The following is a 26,704-nucleotide window of genomic DNA, read 5'->3' as shown; positions in this document are numbered from 1 at the left end:
TCAAGAGTTGATGCGTTCAGAAGCCAGTAGGTCATAGCTGCGCTCCGAGGCTCCAGGCAAACACTTCACAGACAAACCAGAAAGGCACTTTTGGCTTTCAATATTGATCAGTTCTCGCACATTCACAGACACGCACACACAGACACACATTGCATGTCAAAGAAATCAATGAGCAGACAAATTTACACTGGCTGTGAACCAAGTAATTCTGGTAGTGTTTGTGTTTTTTGAGTCCGTGTGAGCTCGAGTATATTCATGACTGACAAACAGGAGGAAAGAGTTGAAAAGTTGAATCCAGACCAAGTTCGGCGATGATGTGGTGGTGGTGAGGGCGCTGTGTAGAGAGGAGGAGAGGAGGCGTTGACGAGGCGTTGTCGGAGCGAGAAGAGAGGAGGGGATTAGGGTTGGCGGTTCACTGTCGAACCAGCATCGATACAACGGCAGCATTTGCCTAATCCCTTGGTAATGGGAGCTTAGCGGCCTCCTCGGACACACAAACACTCCCACTACCTCCTCCTCCTCTCTGCTCCTCTTCTTCTCCTTTCTTGCCCTCTCCTCTCTTCATTTACATAACATTAGAAACATTAAGGCGACTCCAACAAGGCCCCATTATGTGCGTGTTGGTTTTGGGTCCCATTGCGTCGGCCCCAAGGCTTTGGAGAGGAGAGCAGCAGAATGAGTCAGGACATCACAGAGGCTTGTCCACTGTTTTGTCTGCTGGAGATGGTCTGTGTGTTTCTAAAGGACTCATTGAAAGAAGAGTGAGAGAGAAAGAGAGGAGAAGAAAGTGATAAATGGTTTTCTGAGAGTCCAGAGCGAATGATCTGATTGCAGATGTGTGTCCAAAAAAAAAAAAAAAGCCAGCTGCAGAAACCTGAAAATGCACAGGCTTCAGCTCAGATAAGGCTTTGTTTGTTTTTCTGATAATTAATTAGACAGAGTAACATAAAAAGCGCCGTGGCAATGATGTTTCATGGATGATTCCTGGCACCAGAATTGTTTTTCAGAGCTGAGGTTTAAACATCAAGGTGACAGAACTGAAAAAAGGGAAATAAAAAGAAAACAGAATTGAGCTTTTCACCTCATAGGTAGCTGTTTACTCAGTCTGCCACACAGACACAGCTTTATTAGCATGAAACTATTCAATTAGCCTTTCAGTCTGACTTGAAGTTTGATAATAAAAGTGTGATATTATATCATGAGGCTGTGAACTAGCTGTCCCTGACATAAAATCAATGGAAAGAAATGCTAGAAATTGAAAGAATTGGTGTTTAATGAACAAATAGACCAATATTTGATTTTTTTTTTTTTTTTGTTAGGGGAAAAAATAAGATTTGTGCTGTTATTTGTTTATATTTATTTTGAATGATTTTAAAACATAAAAAACTGATTTAAGTCAGCATAAACATGTATATAAATAACTAGTGTATAAACACATAACTTTATTTATTAAGTGATTTCCTTTTAGCTGTAGCTCTTTATTTTACTTAGCTGTAAATTTATCAAATTATAACAAATGGTTACTTTAAACACACACATTTTGTGAATGCATTTCAGTGTGTTCTTGCTATAATTCTTTTTCTCAAATAAATGTTATTAACGTGCAATTTTGGGCTAATTGTCTAATATTTTTGAGCAGATGTAATTCAGAGTAGCACGCTGCATCCTCACTGATAGATTCACATATGTTTTTGAAAGTATCTAGACTAGACTAGCTGTGCAATTACTCACCAAGCGGCACACAAACTCACAACCATGAGCCAGCAGAGAAAAAAAACAAAACAACAACAAAAAAAGAGTGCTCTGTGTTTCTCTGCTTTTTATAACTTTCCCCTTTTCCTCGCTTTTATTTAGCCCCATAAAGCAGAGTTTTCAGTTGGCTTCAAAGCTCTGTGCCGAGCTCAGTTGGGGGCCTTCAAAGCCCCCTGTCTGTCGGCAGGTTTAGGCACAGAGAAAGCTTCTTGTTCTTTAAGGATTTGGCTCACAAATAACGCCCAGCCAGGGCCAAGGCAACTAGCTTGCACCCTGACAGGATAGTAGACAGACTCCAGCATTTTAGTGATGTGTTTTATGGGCTATTGCTACATCTATCCGAGTGAGTACCTGCTCTGTTTGGTTATGTTCTGCATTCTTCTGATGTTTTCTGTGCTGTCCTCTTCTTAGAAAATGGTGCCTGCTTTCAAGACATTTATCTTCTGACTGTTTCCACTAACTGTAAAATGAATTCTTGAAACTGAAGAAGTAAATCTAGAAGTAGTCTCTAATTCCTAAATGTAGTTTTCTTTCCTTTTTTGCATTGGATTGAGTTAGTCCACATGAGAGATAAAAAGTGCACTAAAAATAAAAAAAACTGCAGAAACGTAACTGCTGTTGCATTTTGAATAAGAACGCTTTCCTTGAGCTTCTCTTTAGATACAAACTGAGTAAGATCATTTTGCAGTGTGGACTATATTGGCTAACAAGGGCAGATAAGTAGAAGTTTTTCGTCTACACCGTCTGATATATATAAGGGTTTAAAAACAGGTCTCAGAAGAACTACAGTGTTTAATAGATTTTTTACCTAAATATGTGACATTGTGGTTTTATTATTGCTACAAGATTGATACACATGTTGCTGGTACTAGATTTATTTTTATTTTTTTGACATTTTAAAGCAAAAAGGATTCATTAGCATTTTATTATATGCACATAGTGTTCATGCTTCAGGTTTTGGTTTAAGGAAAACTCACGTGAAAACATAACAACAGGTTACTCGGCTATATACCATAAAAAAGGGGGGAGTCTCACCCCCCCCCCCCACTGGCCAATCAATGCAGGAATCAAGTTCAGTTAAAAACAGCATTTTGACAGTGAGCGAGATAAATCGAACTGCGGCTGAATTTACACAAAACGGAAGAAAAAGAAAATCTATGTTTGGACGCCAGCTCTGTGAATGCCATCGAGTATTATGTGTAGCTTGTATGCTTATAAAAATATTATTCAGAGGTATTGCTATATTTGTCAGATTTAACTTATTTCCAATATAAGAAATAAAAACCAGCACATTTAAGATATTATTTTGTGTGTTTTCACATTACTGCAGAAGCTTATTTCTTCTTTTCTTGTGTTTGTTTGTGTGTGTGTGTGTGGAGTTGTTCTGATGATTGTTGCGATAGGTGTCCCACGCATTACTCTGTGCTCTAACGCAGTGCTTAGAATTGCAACACTGCAGAATCGAATACAGATCATGATCATGATTTTCTATTTTCAGTGAGACGGTCGGCAGTAACTGATGGGTTTTTGACTTTGTTAGAAAGTGTTGCACAGTTACCTGTAAGGACCTGTAGGTTTGCAATGTCAGACTGCAGTGAGGATTATTAATAAAATGAACGTGGGGGGAGGGGTCGCTGACCCTTTAAACTGGCACTCACTGTCGTCTCCCTGATGTTTAAAGATGGAGGACATGAAGGATTGGGTGAAAGCACTTCAAACTTGACTCTCATATTATTTTTTTGTTGAGGGGATAGGTTTGTGTCTCCAGCCTGTGTGACTGCCTCCTGTGTTAACCTAAATAGCTGATCAGGCTCTAATAATTTGATATTCTGATTTAATCTAAAACAACGAAACATTAATAAAAGGACACATTTTCTGTACTTTTTTGATAGTTCAGGAGTATAGCTAAAAATGATATCATACACAAAGACAAATAAGAAAAACCTGTGTTTTAAAATATAATACAGCAGCTGTGTCATCATAGTGTGTAAAAACAATATCACTTTGCTTCTCTCTCATTGTAAAAATGTACGATACATATCTTGTTGTGCACCTGTCCTTAAGGTCTTCACACAGTGCTGTCTCTCACTCTTGCTTTTTACCAGGGAGCTGAGGATCACAGGAATAACACACACTATAACCTTTATTTTCCTCTGCTTCTCTTATTGTTAGTCACTTTGGATAAAGGCCTCAGCTAAACGCCTAAATTGTAATTGTAAATAGCAGGCCAGCCCACATGTTAGCTCACCAGTCACAGCACGCTTAAGAAAGCAATGCTGAGAGGCTGACGGGATGAGATCGAAACAGGCAGCCATTATAATCAGTCATTCAGCCTTTTGGAGTAGACATTCAGCGTTTGTGGTTTGTTCTAAATTTAAAGGGAACCTCTGTGACCTGCTGGCTTTCACCGGCCTAAAACCACTTCGCTTTCCCTCCCTCCCCTCTAGCCTTTTCCCTTTTCAAAGCCTCCGTTACTCTCCCTCACCCCTCGCCGTTCTTTCTTGCACCCTTTATTTTTTTCTTTAATTCAGAGACGGCTAAAAACTAACTTTTTTCAAAAGTCACACAAGGTTTTTTTGGAGAAATGACCTGAGACTGCATCATCAGCTGATAGCTTTGTCATTTTCTGTATATTTATTTCTTATACGTCCAAAAACAGCTTGTGAATTTTGCTTAATCAGTGATTCTGCATTATTAAAAAATCTGATTAAAATGGCCACTGAACCATTTCTTTTTAATTTTCCACTTTTAACTTTAATGCTGTTCATGTTATTTCATTATTTTATTCCTGCAATTTGCACAGGGTTTTCTCTTTTTCAAACTGGAAGATGCACAGACAATGACAGAGGAGACTTGAATGATAACCAAAGAATGATGCTGGCAAAGGTAAACAGTTTTTTATGTTATTTAGGGCTTTTCAACTGATTTTTTGCTACCTACATAATCTCTGAAAAGTAAGTCTTGCACATTTTTACCCTTTATGGATGGATATATTATCAAAATTAGTGACTCCTAAATGACAATGCTTGGTTATATAGCAGGGGCAGCAGCAGTAGGCTTTGTCTGCATGTGCCCTGAGAGAGGACGACAGGGAAACTCCCTAAGCAGGCCACCACTGCATTATATGGATAATACAGTTACACAAACGGTCCCGCTGAGGGGCAATTTAGACTTTTCCGGTGCCCCTGACCTGTCTGTTTTTGGGATGTGGGAAGAAGCCCAGCAAACACTAGAGGGGGACATGCAAACTCAACACAGAAGCCAACTAAATTAACCAGTGGGCTGCTGTGCTGCCCTGTTATTATTATCAGTCACACACCCTGTCTCTCTGTTTTACCTTTCCTCTCTCCTCCATTTCCCTCTGTCAAAGCACAGCTGGGGAATATTGCCTGTGTGTGTCACTTCTCCAGCAAACTGTGGCTCTCTGCTGTGCTAATCATATTTCTTCCGGCAAGTTGTTAACTCTAGCGGGAAAGAGGTGGGAAGAGAGGAGATAGGGATGCGGTGGAGAAACAAACAGAAACAACAGAGGGGAGAGGAGAGAAAGCACATGGGAAACGGCGAGAGATAGAGAGGGACAGATATGGAGGATAAAGAGTGCTGTAATTAGCTATGTTTTTCAGTCTTTTATAATTCAGTCACTTTGTTGAAATATGCGCTAGTGAAGGCTACCTGATTCTCTCTCTTACACTTCTTGTCCCCTTTCCCTCTCTTCCTGTCTGCGCCTTGCTCTCCACCTTTAAATAATGCAGTGAGAGAGATGGTTCTTACATACTGAGGAGGTGTCAGGGAGGCAGGCGGGAGCGTCAGCACCATCACACCTACCAAAGTGACACATCCATAGCCACACCTGCACCCTTTTCTATCATACCTGTTTAGTGTGCAGCTAAAGTCTACCACTGAGTAGATATTTAGACTCATACCACTAAGGTAAAACATTAAGGCCTTGCTACATGAAGGAGGCGGTATTGCAATGCATTTATATGCAAGCAAACAGACTAGCAATGTAAATTAAATTACAGGCAAAAGTGCCATTGCATAGCTATTATGTGGCTATTTCAAAATATGTTAGGACTTGTGGTAAAAGCAGTAACATTGATGTGCTGTAACAAGAATTTTACATATTTCACTATGGAAAAAATACTAAATTACACCTTGAATCCTCTACACTGTAAGTATACAGTAAAATCTGGTGAAGATTTCGCATTGCCAATTATGTTGGCAAAACTCTGAACAGATGGGTTTATAAAACAGCATCTTTTTAATTGGATATGGCGTATTTAGCTCGCAGTTTACAATGTTATTGCCTTTACAGTTGTAGGATATAGTGTGCTGTCAACAAGTGGGCTGCTGGCACGGTTTACAAAGAGAAAACTTCTTCAAAAAGTTCAAATTTCAATATTTGTTTGTTTTTAATAGAGAATTTTACATACAGATTTTACAGACTTGGACAAGTACTTGAAATGTTATTTATTCTCTACCTCAGTCTTTACCAGTGCACTCTGTGTTTCCTTCAAGGCACTGCTTACACTGGGAACTAACACTGAAAGCTGTTGGAGAATATTCCAAGCCGCAAAAAAATACATAAATAAATAAAAACAACTGCGTGAAAGTTGACCACAATTACAAGATAATTTGCTAATCTGCTAATAGTTAATAACATAATTTGATTATGTGTAATGACAGGGATGAATTACACCAAAGCGTGAATTACCAGACCTGTTATTTTGTTCGATTGTCAGAGATGAACAGTAATATGGTCATTTGGCTTTGCCTGCTGGGATAAAAATATTAATAGCCAGATTTTAATGCGATTTTTTGTGGTTATATTGTGTGTGTTCCAGCCATTTCTGACCAGTTTTTTTAGACGATGCCTCAAGGACTCTTCTGCTCATTGGCTCAGCTAAAACCTACTGCAGTATACAGAAAACACATGCCGCTGTAAAGCTACATTTTACCTGATATTGTACAGTACACATTCCTGATGATTCACAGCCTCTCAGGGCCTCTTCTGTTTTATTTGCACTTTCAGGAGCTGCTTTTTTTTCTTGGCAAATATAGACATCCTTTTTTTTTTGTCTATCTGTCAACACTAGATCTGTTGCAACTTCAATATTCTCAGTGTCAAATTTGTGTGAGACAAATATCTAATAATAGCCGGTCTATTAGATAGATGGCTCGTGCCAGAGTTTAGACACAGAGAGCTGTTTCATGCTGCTCCGCTGTTAGGAAGCCTTCAATACTGAGCTGATGAAATACAATACAATTAGGACTCACACTGATAAACAATGGATGGCGTGCAATATATTGACACTGTATTGCATTTTTGCATGCCTGTTATCTGTTCTCGTTGGAGGGGTGTTTAACCACGGTGTGACCTTGAAATGACACAATGAGGGTAGAAACGCAAAGTCAGCAGAAGATAATTACATTGCCCTCGGTGCTGTTAAAGTCTATTTAAAGGCCGTTCTGAAATTAGCTCTGTGTTTCTGTGATTAGTGTTGAAATATGAAGACAATGTTTTTATCGTTCATGCTGATTTTAATTTTACACACACACACCACTCAAATATTTCCTAAATTAAATTTGCTAATGGTTCCTCGCTCCTTGTGTACAAGGCCATTAAATGTGCGGTACACCCTACAAATCATGCATCTATGAGACGGTAACACGGCAGACAATAATGTGGCAGAGTAGATTATTATATTATTAATACGAAGGGGACATTTCCCCTATCGTTTGAAAGGAGAATATCACCCACACAGCTTTGTACCCGCAGCCGAGGCGAGACTGCCTTTATGCATAATTCATATTTTTATATCGTCATGGTGATCATGTGAGATGAGTGTTTGCTCTCGCAGCAGGGAAGCTGGTTGGTGTGTGTGTGTGTGTGGAGGAAGGGAGGGGGGCAAGGTGTCATGAGGGACAGAAAACACTGAACGAGGGAAGGCGAAAGGAAAGAAGAGGGAAATTGTGACAGGTAAAAAGAAAAAAAACAGACTCCATATTCGGCTTAATTATCTTCTGTCTAAAAACGGCCCACTTTCACATTTTTCCTAATACAGTTATTTTTACTCAGAGATCGACAGCAGGGATGGGACTCAGAGGTTTCGAGAACGGCACGTAAATAGTTTCTGAGTCAGATTTGTACTCGCAGTGCAACACACCTCCATGTTATCCCCAGGATTTTTATTGGCTAATTAACTGACTGCACTCTGCTGTTTCTAAATTCATGTGAAATATAATGTCGCACAATATTATCTGAAAATAGCAAAGACAAGACAAGAACCTGAAAACACAACAACGCGTGAATTAGAAAAAAATAAGCCTGGATTACTCGAGATATTTGCATTAAGATAAAAAACCCACAGCAGTGATGATACGCCTTTGCTTTGAAAGGCATTATAGATGCCTTCCTGCTGTTATTATCACTATTATTATGATTATTATTATTATTAGATTTTTTTGAAAGCACCAACACATTCATTAATTCCCCAAAGTGAGATTTTCTCTACCTGGAAAAACATTTTCTCAGAGCACAGTGGTATTGCTGTTCTCCACAAGATACAAAATTAGGAATTGTTTCATTCTTGTTCATAGAAAATCGTAGAAGAAAGGTTCCTAATATGAATTCACCTCAATACTTTTGTAATAAAGGTATAAGAAAAGCAGAAAGAAATAGCCGCGAACATTGATGTCCTCAACAATTTGTGATCTTGTCTTAAATGAGCCAAAAATGCAGAAATACCATATAAGTCATACAGAAAACATCTCAACATGCCCTTTGACCTTTCTGTCCACTTCCTGATTGGGGGGGGGCAGTAGTTTGCATTGAAGTCAGTAGTTTGAAGTTTAGCTGCTTCTAGCCTTTAACTCTATCCAGATAGACCAGCTTCCAGAAAGTCCTACCAATATTAGGATATATTATTTTTGCTTTCTTATTAGTGGCTCCATAGTGTAGTAGTTTGTACAGATTATCGAGCAGAAGCTCCGTGTTTCATTCCCAGGAGGAGACACCAATCCCTTTGGGGTTGCATCAAGAAGGGCATCCGGTGTAAAAATCTGCCAAATCAAATATGTGGAGCTACCCGCTGTGCCGACCCCTGGTGAATGGGGGAGTAGCTGAAAGTAGCTATTTTTTGTTTCTTATTGTTTTTTTTGCTTGTCTCCACTCATCTTCTCTCCATCCTGGGTGAACTCAAATCGATCCAGTTGCTGCTCCGAATCTTCTCGAGAGCCTCTCTTACACGCACACACAAACACACGCGCACACGTCTCTCGTTCAAGCTTGATATTCTGCTCTCCCGGTGGACACCATGAACTAGAATTAATTATCTCCGGCCCGTTATGGACACGCGCACATATCGCACATCCACAGAGAAACGCACATCTAAACACACATTCGCCCACTCGTGTGTGTGTGTGTGTGTGGTGGGGTGGGGGGGGGGGGCACTGCGTATGCACTTAGCAGCGTAAGTGTGAAGTTGCTCATATTTAGTATTCCCTCGGCGTCGTGCAGAAAGATATTGCAAAGCTGTGTCTGTCCGTGCATGTGTGTTTGCGTGCGCGGACGTGTGTGAAGGCTGGAATTCAGAACTGTATTGATTAAACACAGCAGGGGGTGAGTGTGTGAGCACTGCAGATAGCTCACTCACCTGCCACTCTGCAGACACACGCACGCACACACACTCACACCACACACCATCATGCACAAACATCAAACTGTCCGTTGGCTTCCTTAAAAAGAAGCTGCCTGGCTTTCGATATGATGAATAAAAGAAATCAAGGAATTTTAATTCGGCTTTGAGATGCGAAGTATCACATTTGTATTGAAAATGTGTCTCGAGCCATTTTCTGTTCTTCTTTGTGGCGGAGAATATGCCGCTGTTTGACAGGTTTACCATAACGGACAGTACATTTTCACTCAGTGAGTACAACAACAACTTTTACCCTCTAATTTGTTGGTCATTAAAATGTTGTTTGAATTTGACTGTAAGCGCCACAATGGCAGCGATACTGGGGCACAGCAGCTTCTCCAGTCCGTAAGACAGCACAGAAATTGTTGAAACACAAAACATGACGGTAATTGAGAGGCACTTTACTCAACACGGACCTTTCACTCACCCAGATTAATTCATATGTAGCTATTTTGTGATTTTGCATTGCTATGTCCTGTTCAACCTGCTTGGTCATCGTATCAGTGATATTTTTTGATGGGTATTCAGTGGTTTTGCAATCAGTTACAGTCTGATTCTTACCCTGTGAGGAGTTTTAGTATTCATTTGGAAATCTCAAGTCCACCAGACAAAACTGGAGGATTGAAAACAACATGGTGTTAAATGATTGGTAGATATTATCCATATATATCTCATGTCAACTTAATAATCAGTGCTTAGCGCGAATTTCAGGACCTCCTGATTGTAACTACACCAACATTGCGCCTGATATGAATTCAGAAGCAATGTTAAATCACACACATCATGCGAAACGCTAACATGTCACAGAGCTCATGTGAGCTCGTCAGCTGCATGTTGGAGCCGGTGAGACTACTTTGCTTGAAAAGTTGGACTAGGTTGTTTTTCAGTGCTTGAATGAGCTTTTCTAGTATTGTGTATGAACTATGTGTGAACAGAAACCAGGTCTTGAAGATGGATCCAGCTACGGCGTCATTGCGAAACCCTCAAACCACCGTATACCCTCCTATTAGTCAACAGAATGATCTGTCAGCACAGGCAGAACTGAAGAATTTGTAATATTCGCCTCAAGAGAGGAAGCCAAACAACAGTGAAACGGCCTGATAATCTAGAAATGATGCATCATTTACTCCCTTTTTGGGCATTATACATGTTATGAACACCCGTGGGGACTGTAAGGCTAATAAAGTGATCAGATTATAAGTGTCTAAACATCCTTATGGCTTCTCCTTCTCCTCTTCTTTTTCTTTGACCTGGTCATTGAGATCCTTTATCCATTTCCTGTCCTGTATGCTATATTTGTCTCCTTTCCTTTTCATTCCTCCTCTCCTTTCCACTCTACTCACACCTCCTCTCCTCGCAGTCATCAGTGTGGTGGCAGCAAGAGAAAAGGAGCAGAGGGGAACACATCGGCCGGGGTCATTCGCTTGTCTTTCATTCAGCCCTTTCCTTCTGTTCTTCCTTGCCGCAGATTCATTTTGAGCAATTTTTGTTGTTATTTAAACAGTTTGAAGCATTTCTCTGTCTTTTTCTTTGTGATATGAGGCATGAAATGCTGATTTCCTGTGGTTAATAGAAGTAAATGCTGGACAGGGTTGAAATCAGTCCCACTGGATTGTGGATCCGACTCTCATCCTGTGGACAACATCAGCAAGAGAGAAAATTTCTCTAAATTCATTTTAAATCCATGTCAGGTCTGTCAATCAACTCTTTACTTGGTTCTAAATACAACTGTGTGTGTAATGCTACGACACACAAGGTATCAGGGCTGATTTGTGGCGTACTCCCCTTCAACACACTTGTGATTGTCTGAAATGATGCTGACACTTATAATTGCGACGCTGGTTATTTTTGATACATCTCTAGTTACGTGTAAAGAGCCTCTCTTGGAAATTGCAGCAAACCATTTACTGAAATTTGACTCAGGCTGTCCATAAATATCACAAATAACATCCTGTAACATTTATGAAAAAGGCTGCATGTGGAGGGGTGCGTTTGTCTTCTCCTTCATTATATCATCGACTGTCTGTCTGTCTGTCCATCCATATCGCTTTCTTTTCCTTTTCTTTCTTCCTTCCCGTCTCTCTCTCCTCTTCCTCTATCTTTCCACACTACTGGGTTTTAATCACTGCTGTAATTGGCAACTCCCCGCTGTGCATGTGCTCTCACACAAACACACACACGCGTGCTCTGCCTAGCTGCTGCAAATCCCTCTGGCAATGTATATGCGTGTGTGTTGTGGGGGCAGGAGAGAGAGAGATATGGGGAGATAAGGATAATGAAAGAAGGAGAGTTTCAGAACTACAGGCCAACTCACCAACTCCACAATCTGTCTGCTGTGTGAAAGTGGAGCTAGGCAGCCAAACTGTAATTATCTGAGGGGGGCAAAAAGCTGCGTTTCAAGATTTATTACAGAACACAAAGTTGTTGTTTTTTTAACTGGAGTTGGTAAAGAACCTGACTCAGTCAAATTAATAATATGCCTAATCACATTCAAAGCATGCCACAAAAGGTATATATAGGAATATGTACCAGCAGTGATAGATCACTATAAAGCACCAATGCAATCTAGCAGCCTTGCTTCAAACATTTATATCTATAGACTGCAATATTGGGCATTTCTCAGCAGAAAAAAATGAGCTATGTGAAATAGTTGTGATGACATCTTTTTTAATAATTTCCCTTGTGGGATCAATAAAGTACCTATGTATCAATCTAAAAGATGGATATCTCACACAGTGATAGAGACTTAAAAATAGACATTCCTACTAATAAAGACAGAATCAGTAATGCAGGATAAATATCTTGTAGCATTTCTGGCTGTCTACTAAACAACCTTCAGGATCACAGCCAGAAATGCTTTGTGAATGAAGACAAATGTGTAGTAAATCAGTGGTGGTAAAGCACGCAAAATGACCAGGAAACAAGAAAATGTCGTTCGGATGTTCGGATGATGATGTGTCGGGTAGTAATGCGTTTTTCACTGACTGCAAGGATTAAAGGAAACAGAGGAGAGACCGCAGATGTGTCTCGCAACCTTCGTTTTCAGTTGGTTTTCAACCTGCATACATCCAACTTAATGTCACAGACAAGTTTATTAGATCTAGGCGGCAGACTGTGGATTGCAGTGCAGTTACTGCAGCATTGCTGAAATCTCACAGCATGTAGGCGCCTTAGGACCAAGTAAAATGATCAACCAACCATTTCTGCACCTCGGAGAACTCGAGGCAACTTTCTAAAATGATGAATCAACTGTTTGCACACGGATCCTGATTTGTTTTCTTCTTATGTTAGGTTTAGGTTTGTAAATAATCATGAAAGGTTCCTTATATGTACACTGAAGGAGGGCCATTGATCAGTTTACACTCAATAAACACCTCAGGCCTCCGTTTATCTAGCGTGGTCATAAGTGTCCTAAACACCTGTAATACTGAAATGCTGGAGGGATAGATATTTATCACCTACACCTCTTCCTAAACTAAAGTAAATTAAAATACTTATTTGTAGTACTAAAACTACTTTAGCCACTTTAGTTTACAAAGTCAGTTATATTATAATGTTACACATTTGAAACCATAAAAGTAAATAAATTACTAATATACATATTTCTCATTATTATTTGATGCAAATGTCACAAAAAAGACTTTTTTCGCTATCTATATTGTAGAGGAGCAGCTCAAATGTTACACATGCAAAGGAAAATTGTACACAACTTGATGAAATATGCATACAAGCACAGACACAATTAAAGGACTGCAGTATCAGTGTGTGAACTAAGTCCCTGTTGAAACTGTGTCCAGGCTTAGGTAGTGATTTTGAAGGTGTATTTTCTTGTGCTGTTGGTGTTGTCCAGCCCTCACTATCAGCACAAATCAGTGCTGGCTGATTTACAAAAATAAGCCTTTTTGTGCCAAGAGCATATGCAGCGTGTGCTAAATGGCAACACAAGCGAAAGTACAGCAGAACACATAGACTTTGAAAAGTTTTCATTCAGAAAAAACTGAGCAGGACGAATGTGTCTGATCACTGAAAGGAGTTTTTCGGATCCGTGCTGAATATAGTGAAGCTCTTTTTTTAAACCAGCAGTTGCCTACCAAATCCTGAGAACCATGTGACAATGGCCATGCTAAACACAATGTTAAAGAATCCCAGCTTTATGGTTATCATGGCACATTGACCGTAGAAAGAAAACTTTCATGCTTGTGCAAGTTTGTGTATGTGTGTGCTTCTGTGCATCTTTTATGTGGGTCACCCTACCATGTCTAATGGCCCCTTGCTGCGTGCAGCGTCCTGGGCTGAGCTGCTCCCTGCTGTCACACTCACACACACACACAAACAAATGCATAGACTCAGTGGGGGAGATTTTGGGGTGTCCCTCACCCTAATACCATCCACAATACACCAGCACTGCATCTGTTGCTCCTACTCTCAAAGTTGAAAGTTGATCAGCGAAGTGCTAGCATGTCTCCGCTCTCTAGATTTGTCTGTTCATTTTTATTTTTCACCTTAACTCTCTCTGTACACTTGTTCCTTTTTGTTTTTCTTTTGAGTTCCCATCCCTCTCCAAAGATGGCTAACTATTTTTCCAATTTTTCTCCACCTTTGTGTTTCTACTTTTGACTAGCATTGGATTGTAAGCGTTAGCCAGAGGCCCAGTCTTTGTCTTTTGCCTGTCAAAAAATGGAGGCAGAGGCTTCACCCTCTGAAGGCCTCCATCGTACAGACAGCTGTTTAACCTGCTAGCAACTGCCTCAGCCAGGTGAGCTTCTGCACTACACAAATTTAAACGACTGCTGTTACTGACATTATGTCTACTTTGATTGGGATTCAGGCTTTGTACTGCATAAACCGGTTAAATCTTTGACAAATACATGTGCAGTACTTGCTGCTGGATGGAAAATGCTAAATTGCTAAATGAAGAAAAGGGTAGGAAGTAGACGAGTTTAGTTGTATCTGCAAGTCGAGTATTCTAATTAAAAGTGTGTTGTTTTCCTCCAAAAATCCAGCGCCTGTCAATGCAAAGTAACCACAGTGAGAAAGAAAGAAAATGGCCATAAGTAAAATCTAATATTGCAGTTTTATTTACAACCTTCACTGTGAATAATCTGAGAGGAGAGGAGAGGAGAGGAGAGGAGAGGAGAGGAGGGGGATGGGTGGGGTACACCCAGGAAAGCAGAGCAAATACTGAGATGCTGAAAATTGAGATTGCTACAGTTAGAGCCCGACTATCCCTGCTCTACAGCTGTGACATACACACAAATCAGAGAATCTCAACTAAAAACATGAAGAAGGTTGAAGAGTGAAACTTCCTTCATCTTCAAAATCTCTTGGAAAATTTGCAGTTTTTTTTCATAAGGTCATTTTTCACAATTTGTGCAACAGTATGCACATTTACGTCCATCCATAAAACATAAAACACTGTAAAACACATGCAGACCAGCTCTCAGGCACAGAGAAGCCAGTTACGTCAGTATATTTTCACACTGCGGTAGTGTGTCTTTGTCTGCTTGTCGGCCAGCCAGCTGTAAGATGGAGGGCGAGAAATATGCTTTTAACGGACGACTTCGTCAGGCAAAACCCACGGCGTTGTCGTTTCTGTTTACGTGTGGCATCGTTTGCTCTGTCGATTTACGTCAGATGATTGCTACTGTGTTATTTGGCTTTTATTTTGTGTATTTGTGATTACTTGTATTGTATGAGGTCGTGTGTGCAGGTCGAACAATGCACTGATTGGAATAAGTAGTTCTGCATGTCGCAGTCAGCTTAGCAGGTAAATGGTACGCCTGTGTTGTGCGCTCCACACGGGAATGCACAGCGTACCTGGTGCGTCTTAAAATGTTTGTGTGCACATTAGTGGGGGATGGCAACCTCCTGTTCATCTAGCCACAGCATCAGCTGTTGTTCTGTCACAAATACACACACGCGCACACACAAATTGAAAAGCAGAAGTGATTTGTTCCAATCCTATTGCTGCAGAAAAGGAGAGTGCGCAATAATATATGTGACTGATAAAATAATAAATCCATATTATTGCGGCACAGCGCAGAAACACAGTCCTGCGACACATGTAGCTCCCTTTATGAAGCTTGTAACATTGCTATTGATTCCACTCTTAAAGTAAATCAGCAAACTTCTCGTTTTTTTGTTTTTTTTTTACTTAAAGTGTTTTATGAGCTTCTCATTAGCGTAATGTGATTTTCAGTGTCACCGTCACCGTCTTCTCCTACCTGACCCACCCGGACAAACCAGCAGCAACATAATCGCTGGACGCAAACTCGATGGTGTTTGTTTTCGCTTAGCTATGACAGCGATGCACTGAAGACAAAGCCGTTTCAGGCACCGGCATCGATATGTGACAGACACGGGCACAAAACAAAACCCCGGACATGCGTGGTGAGGCAGAGGAAGGCTCAGAGCGGCTCACACTGATTCAGACTTAGAGGAGGCCTCAGTGAGCGAAGGTTTGTCGTTGTTCCACGAACACAAACCCAGATGCTTTCAGGCTTTGATTCCAGGTTACTTTTTCACTGTTCACAGTGGGAGCGTGCACACACACATATATATACGCAGACACACACATGCACGCACACCATGGACTGGACTGATAGGATTAGAGACTCGCGCTATATTCTCTCTGTGTCTTTCTTTTCCTCTCTCACCCCCTCTCTCTCTTGAGCCTGCAAAGCCTTGATTATTCACAAGGTTAGTTCCTGATTGCATATAGCAGTAGCAGACACAGGTTCATTATCTCTCCACCTCTTTTTTCTTTTCTTTTTTTGCTCTCTCGGTCGAGCGAATAGGCTTGGCTCACACACGGACTCAAATTTGCAGGCTCACAAAAGACACTCTAGCATGTTGCGTATTATTGTCTTTCCCTTCATTATTTCCTTATTTTAAATCTCTCTCTCGCTGTCTCTTGATATTTTCCTCTCTATTTTTAGTGTCCTGGAACCCAGGTATATAGAGGATTATTCATGTATAGTAGGTAGGATGATGTCTGCCGTCGATTATACTAATAAAATTGCAGTGAGCTTGAAAAGGCAGGTCTAGCAGAATACTGATGACACTGTATGTATGTGTGCGCGTGTGTGGAGGATATCAGTGCTGCAGCAGCGAGCTTCAAAAGGTAGCCGTCGGCCAGCCCTCTGCTGTCACACAGGAGCTGTCGTTAGAAAACCTCCAACGGTAGCTCACATACAAACACAGCATACGAGGACGAGTTTCTGTTAAAGAAAGAAAAAGTATCAGTGGAAATGTTGTGGTTTTGTTCTAAAAGACATTTCCTTGTGAGAGTTATTGTCCCGATATTTTCCGTTGTTGGTATTCTGATAAATGAATGAAGCTCTTATTTGTTTATTTCTCATTCGTTGTCAGGATGTCGGAAAAGATTGTTAGTTTTTCCCCTCTTTCTGAGGGACAATGTCCCTATTCGGAGGAGGGTGCGAGTGCAGTGTTGACACATGTTAGTGCTGGCTGATTAGTCGACACATAAAGGAACATGTAGCCCCTCCATCACTATTCAGCCATTTTGTCTCCCTGTCTGTCACCCCGGTGGAGTGGATGTTTGTGTGCGAGAGAGGCTTTTGTTAAGGAAATGCAAAGGAAAGAGAACGAACGAGAGAGAAGACACCATGAAAAATTACACCGACCACAGCCAAGTCCCTGCGACCCTGGGTTGTTGTTTTTTTTATTGCTAATTTCTGCATCTTGGGATTCTACAATATTTAAAATTTCTATTTAAAAAGTAGAATTTTATATGTATGTGTGTGCTGGGAAAGTAATAAAATGCATTTAGTGATGAGTTTGTAGTAGCGCGTTGTGTAAGGTATTGTGTCAGATCAGAAGGTCGGTGGACATTGTGTCTTAAGTGGATTAACCGGACGGTCAGTGAGACACACAGCCAAAGTGGCAGCCATAACCACGCCTCTGTCACTTAAAATTTTCTTATGATACTGATTTGTTTCCCGAGACTTTTTCACAATAGCAGGGTGGAGTTTGTGCAAATTCGCTGTGTAATCTTTTTGCTAAAAGCATGGAGGCTGACACTGTCGCAGCTCACATATTTACCGACATTTTATACATTTAAAACGCCCACAGTTTTTTTTGCATGTGGTCAAAATAAGATTGTTTATCGTTGTTTGCGATCATCTGTTATTTAACACGTTTTTATTATATACTGCAGATAAAAATGCCTGAATTATTATGCCAGTAGTGTTTCAGTTTCTGAATCTCACTGGGTATGCAACATTTAAAAAGCTCTTGGACCTGAATATCATCTGCAATCTGCATTAAAATGAATTGTTTTATAATACAGAAAAAGTGACATTGTTGTTGCAATGAAATGAATAATCTCACTCTGCAGGTGTTTTGTTTTTTGTTTTGACAACCATATATTATTAAAGCGTTACAATTTGTATTTTTAAAGATATTTCCAGTATTATACAGTGCAGTCGGTGCAGTATTTAATTTCTGATATATGTAACACATGCAAACACACCTTACTATATATAGTATAATATTCAGAGTAATCTTGCTGAGCATTTGAGCACAGAAAATATGAGTGTGATTTTTTTTAACAAAAGACAGAAGAAATTCAACATTTCTTAAATAGTTTCTATTAAAAAGTAATTGTGAAGTACGCATTTGTAATTGTAATTTTCCCCGTCTTTATATTATTGTTATCATTATTATTTATGTACATTGTTTGATACTGTATTCAGATGGATTAATTACTTACTGATTGATTTTTCAGGTCTTGCACTGTTTTTGGAGAGAATAAAAAAAGCATAAACACTGTACCTGATAAATAGTCTGTGTACCTTTGAACAGCATAGCTCCCCCTCTGGCTTTCAGGAAGCTTAACATGTGCAATGCACCTCATTTGGTGGCATCAGTGCGTTGCTGTGACTTTGTGGTCATCTCTTAATTATTTTTTGGGGGGTTTTCTACTCTTAATGCTCAGACTAAATCATTTAAGCTCATTTTATTCTTCACATAATTGCGTAACTTCCTAGACAAAGCATCACGGTTTAATTTCATGCCCAACATTTTTCTATTTCTGTCTAAAAAGATTCTGTGATTGTTTTGATAAATTACACTATTATTATACAGTATTTTACATACTTATAGGTAATCACACAGATACTAATAATATGGTTTAAAACTACTCCCATGGATCAGCATTGCATTGACAAGAATAAAAATAAAATTAATACATACGTACTCGTGTTTTTCGTCAGTCTTCTTACAGGGATCAAATTTAAAATCATTTCAATAGAAGCTTTCATATCACAGTGCATATTATGCCTTATCTCTACAGATAATAAATACTTAGATGTTTCAGATTTGTTATCAAGCTCTGTATGCCTTATCACTGCAAAGTAATCTATATATGTCTATATGTATATACTTAACCTGGTCTATGATAGACTAAATGATAAGCTTTCTAAAGTACTGCGAATTCGATTGTGATCTGATTATACCTTCAAGGCCTTGAAGTCAAAGTCCAGTCAAAGAGCTGCTTTATTCCACTTATTTTCCTCATATTTCTGCTTTTTCGTCTTTGGAAAGTGATTTCAATAGAGGTGGACTCCACAAGGTTGCATGTGTTGTGTAATGCCGTATACGGTAGTTAATGTGCGTCTTCTCTAAAGATGTTGTTCTGTGAGGTTTAAAAGGGAACAAATTATTACTTTGTCCCTTTGATAAAGTGTGACTTTTGCTCCATTGAATTTAAATTTTAGAACACGTGCACATAGTGTGTGATAGCATTTAGATTTGTTTTTGAATGTTAATTACTCAAAATTTTAAAGGTGTGTTTTCTATCTAATAGTAACTATTCAACATCTTGACTATGAAGCTAGGTTGCTTTAAATGAGGCCTGTTCGTGTGTGTGTGTGTCGTAACCCTTTTGAATGCTGTCAATTTTTCAGTCTTTCAGTTTTTTGGTTTTATGTCTGTGTCACACATATTTCCAACACACACACACATATATTCATTCATCTCTATGCAGGATCAGTCATGCTAAAGGTCGTCTATGTGCCAGCTTGACAATATTGTCTATAAGCTGCTTTGGAGCAAGAGAACTTCTAAGGACAATCACCAAGAGGAGGTTTTCTTCGCTTTACGTATGGCTCAGTGTTAGCGTGAATCACCGAGGTGGAGGGTGGCGATTCTTTTCAGCTCCCTCTCAGCTGAACCCATTCCAACTGTGAATAGAAACTGCAATTGATTTGCTAATGATAGAGTATTCACTGCTAATAAGATGGATATAACAACCTTGTCCTTGTCGGTTTGGGAGAAAATTGGCCTCCTAAATTGATTAAACTGAAGGTGAACTGGAGGCAGCCGTGCAGGATGCTGCTTTATGCCGTGGAAAGATGATTTGAGATAAATGTGATGGAGCTGTTTATTTCAGCTTTTTTTTTTTTTTTTAACTAGAACGTGCCGTTTTATTATTGTATAATAAAATGATTGGAAATTTGTATCAATTTGTGAAATTATTAAGACAAATTTTATCATAATCGACACTTAGACTGTCAACATCGCTGTTATTTCTGCTGTTTTAAACATGCAGAATTATATTTTATGAAGAACTTTACACATCGGTTTGTTAAAAACATGTAAAAACATTTTTTTTTCCTTCAGGCCATTTAGCAAAAATGGTTATTGGGTTTTTATTTTACAATATATTTTTTCCCTCTTATATCAGCAGCCGCTGTGCCATGAGTTACTGACTGGAGTCATTTTAGGTTTGCAGAGTCATGTTTTTGGGTTTAGCATTTCAAACTAAATCACTAATAAAGAGAAAAATCTCTGTAGAGCACTATTTCGAATTTCACTCCCTTGTTATTTCCCATCAAACTAACATTTACACCCTCTCATGGCTTGTTAAATTTATTTCCTAGTTCATAATGATATGACAATAATAATGTTAGTCATTGGGCCCTGCTGTGGATGTGACACAAATGGCATATAAATCCAGATGTGACTGGCTTTAATGAGCAGCTGCTGACGATAATCCAGCTGATAAATGACTTTTAGGAGCTTTAAAACCCCTTCGGCTCCAGCATCACTCCACGAGGAGTTTATTTTTCAGCATGACATCACGAGATGTAATAAAATATCAGGGAAGAGTGTGGTAGCTTAGCACGTCAACCACATATTCGCAGTGTTGAGTGAAATCCAGCAGAAGCCGGCTCTGCCTCTCTGTGTGCCTTGTGTTTAATAAAACAGAGACGGGCCGTAGAATTGATTCAGAAGAAGCCGAATGGCATTGAAACACTACAATGAAACTTGAGAGCTGTGGCCTTCCCAGTGCTCTGGCTCGCTGTGTTCGTCGCCACGTCGTGCGTCTCTGTAGAGGCGTGATAGAGTGCAGTGCATGAAATCTCAGCATGGTTTTACAGGTAGATCACAGTGCTTGTACATCACACAGCAGTGCTATGTAACTCAGCTGTCTCTCCCATCCTCAATTTCCTCCTGCAGAAATCTGTATGAGTGGTGCCTCTCTGTCTGTCTGTGCAGGATGGATGCGGGATGGAGGACTTTTACCATGGCAACCACTAATGCAGTATAGATGCAGGGACTGAGCATGGGCTACTGCTGTAATAATACAGGATTCGTGGAAAGCAGGTGAAATGTCATCCGGGCTGTTTAAATGAGCACCTTTGAAGTCTGCTGTGGTTAACATTGAATCCCACTTGGCTCTGGTGGGGAAATTAGGCTATTGTTTCCTGTGTTAGTTCAGCACCCAAGCATTCTTTCTGCTCAGTTTCGATTCAGGAGCTTGTAGCTGACCAAAAAATAAAAAATAAAAGAGTCTCTCCTCAACACTATGCTATACTGCATAGCCTCACTTCATTCATATGTCAGCCCCACCGTCACATTGTTTCCTATATCGGCTTATACTGCCCAATCCTCATAATCCGTCTGTAGTCTGAGTCAAATATCTGGTCCATGCAGTGTCCTCTCACCTTCTTTTAGGATGTGATTTCCTCTATCCTCCTCTTCCTCCTCTTCACACACTGGATTACAACTGTCCAAGTTTGAAGAGTAACACCGAGCAGGTTAGCAGAGCGTTTTCACCCTTCCTGCTGTTTTTTAATATACCACAAAATTAGTATTGTTATTGCTAATTGAGAGCAGCAACATCACCTCAGACTATTCTGTAGTGAATAGAGTGACTAAACAATTTTGTAATTAACGCTGTAAAAAGTAAATAAAAATAAAAATGACATTTAATTTTTTTCATTTTTCACATTTGTTTAAATGAATTTGTCAAGCTCGCTATAAGCATCTGCTACACTGTAAAGTAAAGGCCAAAGTGAAAGCGTTATAGTGTAAAATACATGGTCAGTGACTGACAGAGTATATTTGGTTTGCCCCGCTGTGTTAGAGCCATTTTTCAGTGTCAAGAGGGCCATAAGTCGCAGCCTCCGCACGAGAGTGTCGGTCCAAGGCAAACATTCCTTCCATGTGTATCCCTTCTCTGACCTGCTGTTGCTGTGTGTGCATGTGCTTGTGTGTGTGTGTCCCTGTGTGTGAGGGCGTATTTGTTTTGTCTGCCCCTATCTATAGCTTTGAGCTGCCCCTTTCTTTAACAGCTAGAGAAAGAAACCACACCCCTCGGGCCTTGGCCACTGCACGTGTATGTGGTACTTTGCTCTCCTGGGATTTGGTGATTTCTATTGCCGTGCCATTTCCTCACCAATAACCACGAGATGCCAAACTCTTCAGTTAAACAAGAGCAGAAAAATTAAGAGAGGAATTTTTGATAAAAGATATTATAATTAGGGACACACGTGATCATATGTGCCTCGAAATACACATTTTTGGGATCAACACACCAACGAAAAAACTGGTCTTTCTTATTACTACGCTCACATACAGCAGACCTGCACATAAATTAAATAACGGGGCACACAGAAATTCTGATGCAAGTGTTCACACAGGCATAAGAATGCAAACACACATGCGTATGTGAATACACAGCACCGGTGTTAGCCAATGAGAACGGAGCTTGAACAAGACCTGCAAGTCTCTTGTGACTATCTGCTCCTAGGAGACTGGGATCTACCTGTTTTTATGTGCTTGTTTGTGTCGCTGTTGGCACCTTGAGCTCTATATTATCATTACCTTGACCTGTGTTTAGTCAAAGCAAAAGCATACATAGCATACATGCATACATGCATACAAGCATACATGCATACATGCAGTTTCGTCACATTCACACACGAGTCAGGATAACTGATGCTTCGATTAAAGCGCTAGTGCCAAGCATTCATTCTTTTTTCTTTTTTTTCCCTATGTGTAGTATAATGTTTAATCTGTTGTCATACTTGTCTGCTGAAATGGATCAAAAACACTGCTGGACTTATTTGTGTATTAATTGCCGGCAATTGACTAAATCCACCCAAAAATTATAGGAGTTGGACAGATTATTGTGAACTGACCTCACAGTGTGACATGATGCAGGATTGGAGAGGCGTAGATTACAAGCAAATATACAGAGCGTTTAAATTTCTATATAAAATGCAAGTAGAAATTAATCTTAACATGTTCGTCGTTTCAATAGTGCTGGTACTTCTACTAATGATGATGGTGATTTTATTGTATTCTATCAGGCTGCCTTATATTTTCCAATGATCTATTTACATCCAAACAAAAAGAATTTGTTATTAGAATTAAAATGTGCTTTGTCCTCTAAAACACCCTGTCTTGATGTCCATGCTGCTCTGCATTTATCAATGAATTGCAGGTGTAAATACTCAGCGAACTCCTCGTGCTGCCAGGGCGGAAAATGAAACGGCCTCTCCAGCTGGAAGAACAAGTGTTGTGTGGGCTCCCTGAAGTGGTGCAGCACTGGGTCATTGGAGAGCCACAGCGTGTTTGGGAACACAACAGTCTGTGTTTTTTTCAGCACAGCTTGTTGGATGAAGGGCCATTTCACAGGCATTATGGATTAATCTTTGGCAGGATCCCTCCAGGATCAAGCAAAACTGGGCATTTAACCTCACGTGTCACGATAGAGAGTTCTCTGGTGATAAACCAGGACAGAGAGGATTGAAGGTGACCCACATTTCTCTGTAGATTCATTACTTGAGTCCTTCTTAAAAATAAAATACGGGTACACATCCTTCTTCAGGTAAGTGGTACCCATGGACAAATAAATAATTAAACTGCCTTAATGTGAAGTGGAAAACCACCACACATTACTGTGTTATATCTCCCTGCTGATCACCCGATGTCCTGTTTAGGTACCAGAAAGTGACCGTTTGAACTGCGCTGCTGTGTCTGTCACTCCACCTTGCTGTCACCTGCACACAATCACAGATTCACAGCTGACACGTCCCAACGCTGCTTATAAACTGTTCGTTACGCTCAATATTGAAATGCTTTCAAGTTCATTTTGACAGGAGGTGTGATTGACAGGTGTAAATTGAACAGTCTGGGTGCAAACAGAAAGACTGCTTATATGTATCCTAGCAGCTGTACATGTGTGAACTGTTTTATTAAATAAACGAATGGATGTGATCTTGCTTGTTTTCTTGCATCATGAGATTAATTTTAAAACGAGAATAATAAAAAGTGATAGTATTTAATGATCAATAGCTTTTCCAGAGATACACTAAATCAAGAGATTGCGTTTCAAATGCATTTGATCTTTGACTTTTTTTTTTTTTTTTACAGACGGCAAATATATTTTTTAACCCTTTACCTGGACCTAGAGGTCAAACTAAACTGTAAGGTAAACCCAGCACATGTGAAGCACTTCCAGTTCCCTGTTGCCTTAATTTGACAAGGATACGCTATGTTTTGTTTATTTACTGGGCTTAAATTGTGACTATTGGTATTGTCTGATAAAAATGAAATAATGAATCTATTATACAGACATTAACATTTTGAAGGGCCTGTGGAGCGAAAATTTGCATTTTTATTCATGCAAAAAAAACAACAACAAAAAAACCAAAACAAACTACAGTACAAGAAATATCATCTTGTACTCACACTAACATATGTTCCTCTGATTTTAGTGATGCCTGTCTAAATCAATTAATTCTTGGATTTCTGACTCAGTTAACCACAAATCACCGGCAACATAAACAGCTGGATTTTCACACTGGTTTTTAGGAGAGTTGTATTTTTAGAAGGGCTCTGTTTAGGTTGTGCACGCTATATAAATCCAAAGGCAGGTATGACTTTTAATGAAGGAGTTCACAAATACAACCTGTTTTACAAGAGTGTACTTGTAAGCAAGTGAAGGCTTTAATGTAGGGATGCCATCTAACTCAAGCATGGTTATGTCAGACATTGCATTGTACCATTGTATCTCTTGTTCAAAGAGGGCTTTTTGTGATATGTTTTAATGTATTTTCTCACAGATTGCTCTTTTCAACATCTGCACCCACAAACACGCATCATGTTTGATATTAATTGTATGTTGTGGAGATGTTGGAGGTTAAAAGCCCTCCTGGAGGAACCCATAGTTAAATGGAAATAGAAATCACAAGCCTGTCACCTAAACAATAATTACGCTGCCTTTCCACTGATATGTGTTTTGGAGTATAATTAGAAAATCTGAATGTCTCGTCATCCTGTTTTCGTGATTTTGTGCCTTTTTCGGCTACATGAGCACGCACCTGTGAGATAATGTGACTGCCAAGAAGCACAGTCATCAGATTTCAAACTTTGTGGCTATATATAACAGTGAGTGGCAGCAGTAATTGTCACTGTGGTTTGAAAGCTATTCCAAATGAAATCAATCACACGCTGGTACTGTAATTGTCTGTGTCGCAATCAGATGACACAGGGTGGAGTCATTTTAGGTGATGCGCTCATATATTGTGTACGTATTGGCTCTGTTGTTGATTTCATTCCCATGCATCCTATTCAGGGACACTGCATTGACTGTTTTCAATTGGAGTTTGGCTTTCAGTAACCTATTCCACCCACGCACTGTAAATAAAGGTTAATGAAATAGCCTGTAGGCAGTTCACAGGAAAGGATTTACCTTTGTTTGCCCATGACATTGCTACCTGCAGAATGAAGGGGTACTGAAAAGGTACATTATCTGCTTTCATAACGTGGAGATTAAGGGACCGAACAGTGAGTAGAGGACTTGCAAAGCATATTTAAATTTCCTATGTGGCCTATCCACCAAGTTACTTATTATTGAGCCAAATAGAAAGTGATCTGAAAATTAACAGCCACAACTCTGTGATCTCAGAATAAAGGAAAGATCAGACTACTCACTTGAAGGACCTTGGCGATGCCCATAGATCACTAATAATTTTAATGGCTGAATGTGCGTTCTAATGGACTCAGGAAATATGATTAATCTAAGTCTACAATATTTATAAGAAGTAATTCTGTTATAGCAATGCCCACATTGTTTGATCAGTTATGACTTTAATGTGATTAATTGGCTGATCTCATATTTTTTCCAACTTAAATATGAAAACCACATTAATCACTTTTTATATTTTCTGCATATGTGAGATTTGGTGGTATTCACAAACAAGTCATGAGCCTTCCAGACATCACTGAACAGAACACAGGAAAGCCAATGAGAGGTGTTCCAACTTGCCCAGTGAGGTCTGTTTTATGCCCGGGGACATAAGCAGTTTCATAAAAGAAAGACCACAAACATTAGCTTGTTTGTTGAGCATTTAGTTTACAGCAAAGTACAGCAAAGCCAGCACCTCGTGTCACATATATCTTACAATCTTTTGTTAAGGAAACTAAGAAAACATCTCACTGACATTTTCTTTACATTACTTAGTCTAAATGTGTGTTTTGTTTGCCACAATTTGTCTCCTGACATTATTTAAAATGCAAAGAAACCAACAATGGCTTGGGCAAAATGCGGATGTTGTCTCTCTGAACATATATTGAATTAGAATTTGTCATTTTGTCTAATTTAATTCGTTTTGATTTCTGTTTTGTGTGTGTGTGTGTGGGGGGGGGGGGGTTGTTGTTTTTTGGGTTGTTTTTTAAGTTGGTTTGCTCAATATTTCCATTTTTTTTTTGTCTTTTGAGCAGGGACCTGGTGATGGTAAGAGCAATGAAGGCCTCCATTTCTCAGTCTGTATAGACAAAGGTGACAAATGTATGACTTTGTTCGCTAAAGGAAATTATCCTATGTTTCCAGAGTCCATGAGATTTAACTCGGGGGAAAGGAATCGGATTTCCCTTTTCGAGTCAGCCGGAACTTCATTCCATTGTGTATTCATACTCGTGCAGCTGTGGAATTTGGC

At 39.6% G+C, this 26,704-nt stretch overlaps 1 long non-coding RNA gene across 2 annotated transcripts; it reads left to right on the top strand.

Annotated features, from left to right (window-relative positions):
• The first annotated feature begins 1,550 nt into the window (after nucleotides 1-1,550).
• LOC121812717 lies at nucleotides 1,551-26,396 on the top strand. Of its 2 annotated transcripts, none has more exons than XR_006053263.1 (3): nucleotides 1,551-2,095; nucleotides 4,556-4,638; nucleotides 20,973-26,396. It is a non-coding gene; the product is annotated as an uncharacterized LOC121812717 (long non-coding RNA). The 2 variants fall into 2 exon arrangements; XR_006053262.1 differs by having other exon boundaries at nucleotides 14,071-26,396.
• The last annotated feature ends 308 nt before the right edge of the window (nucleotides 26,397-26,704 follow it).

This window comes from Haplochromis burtoni, unplaced genomic scaffold (genome assembly GCF_018398535.1).
Source record: "Haplochromis burtoni strain Fernald_Lab_line unplaced genomic scaffold, NCSU_Asbu1 Contig_751, whole genome shotgun sequence".
NCBI classification, from domain to species: domain Eukaryota; kingdom Metazoa; phylum Chordata; class Actinopteri; order Cichliformes; family Cichlidae; genus Haplochromis; species Haplochromis burtoni.
Note: the sequence above shows the minus strand (reverse complement) of the source record. Positions and strands in the feature narration are given on the sequence as shown.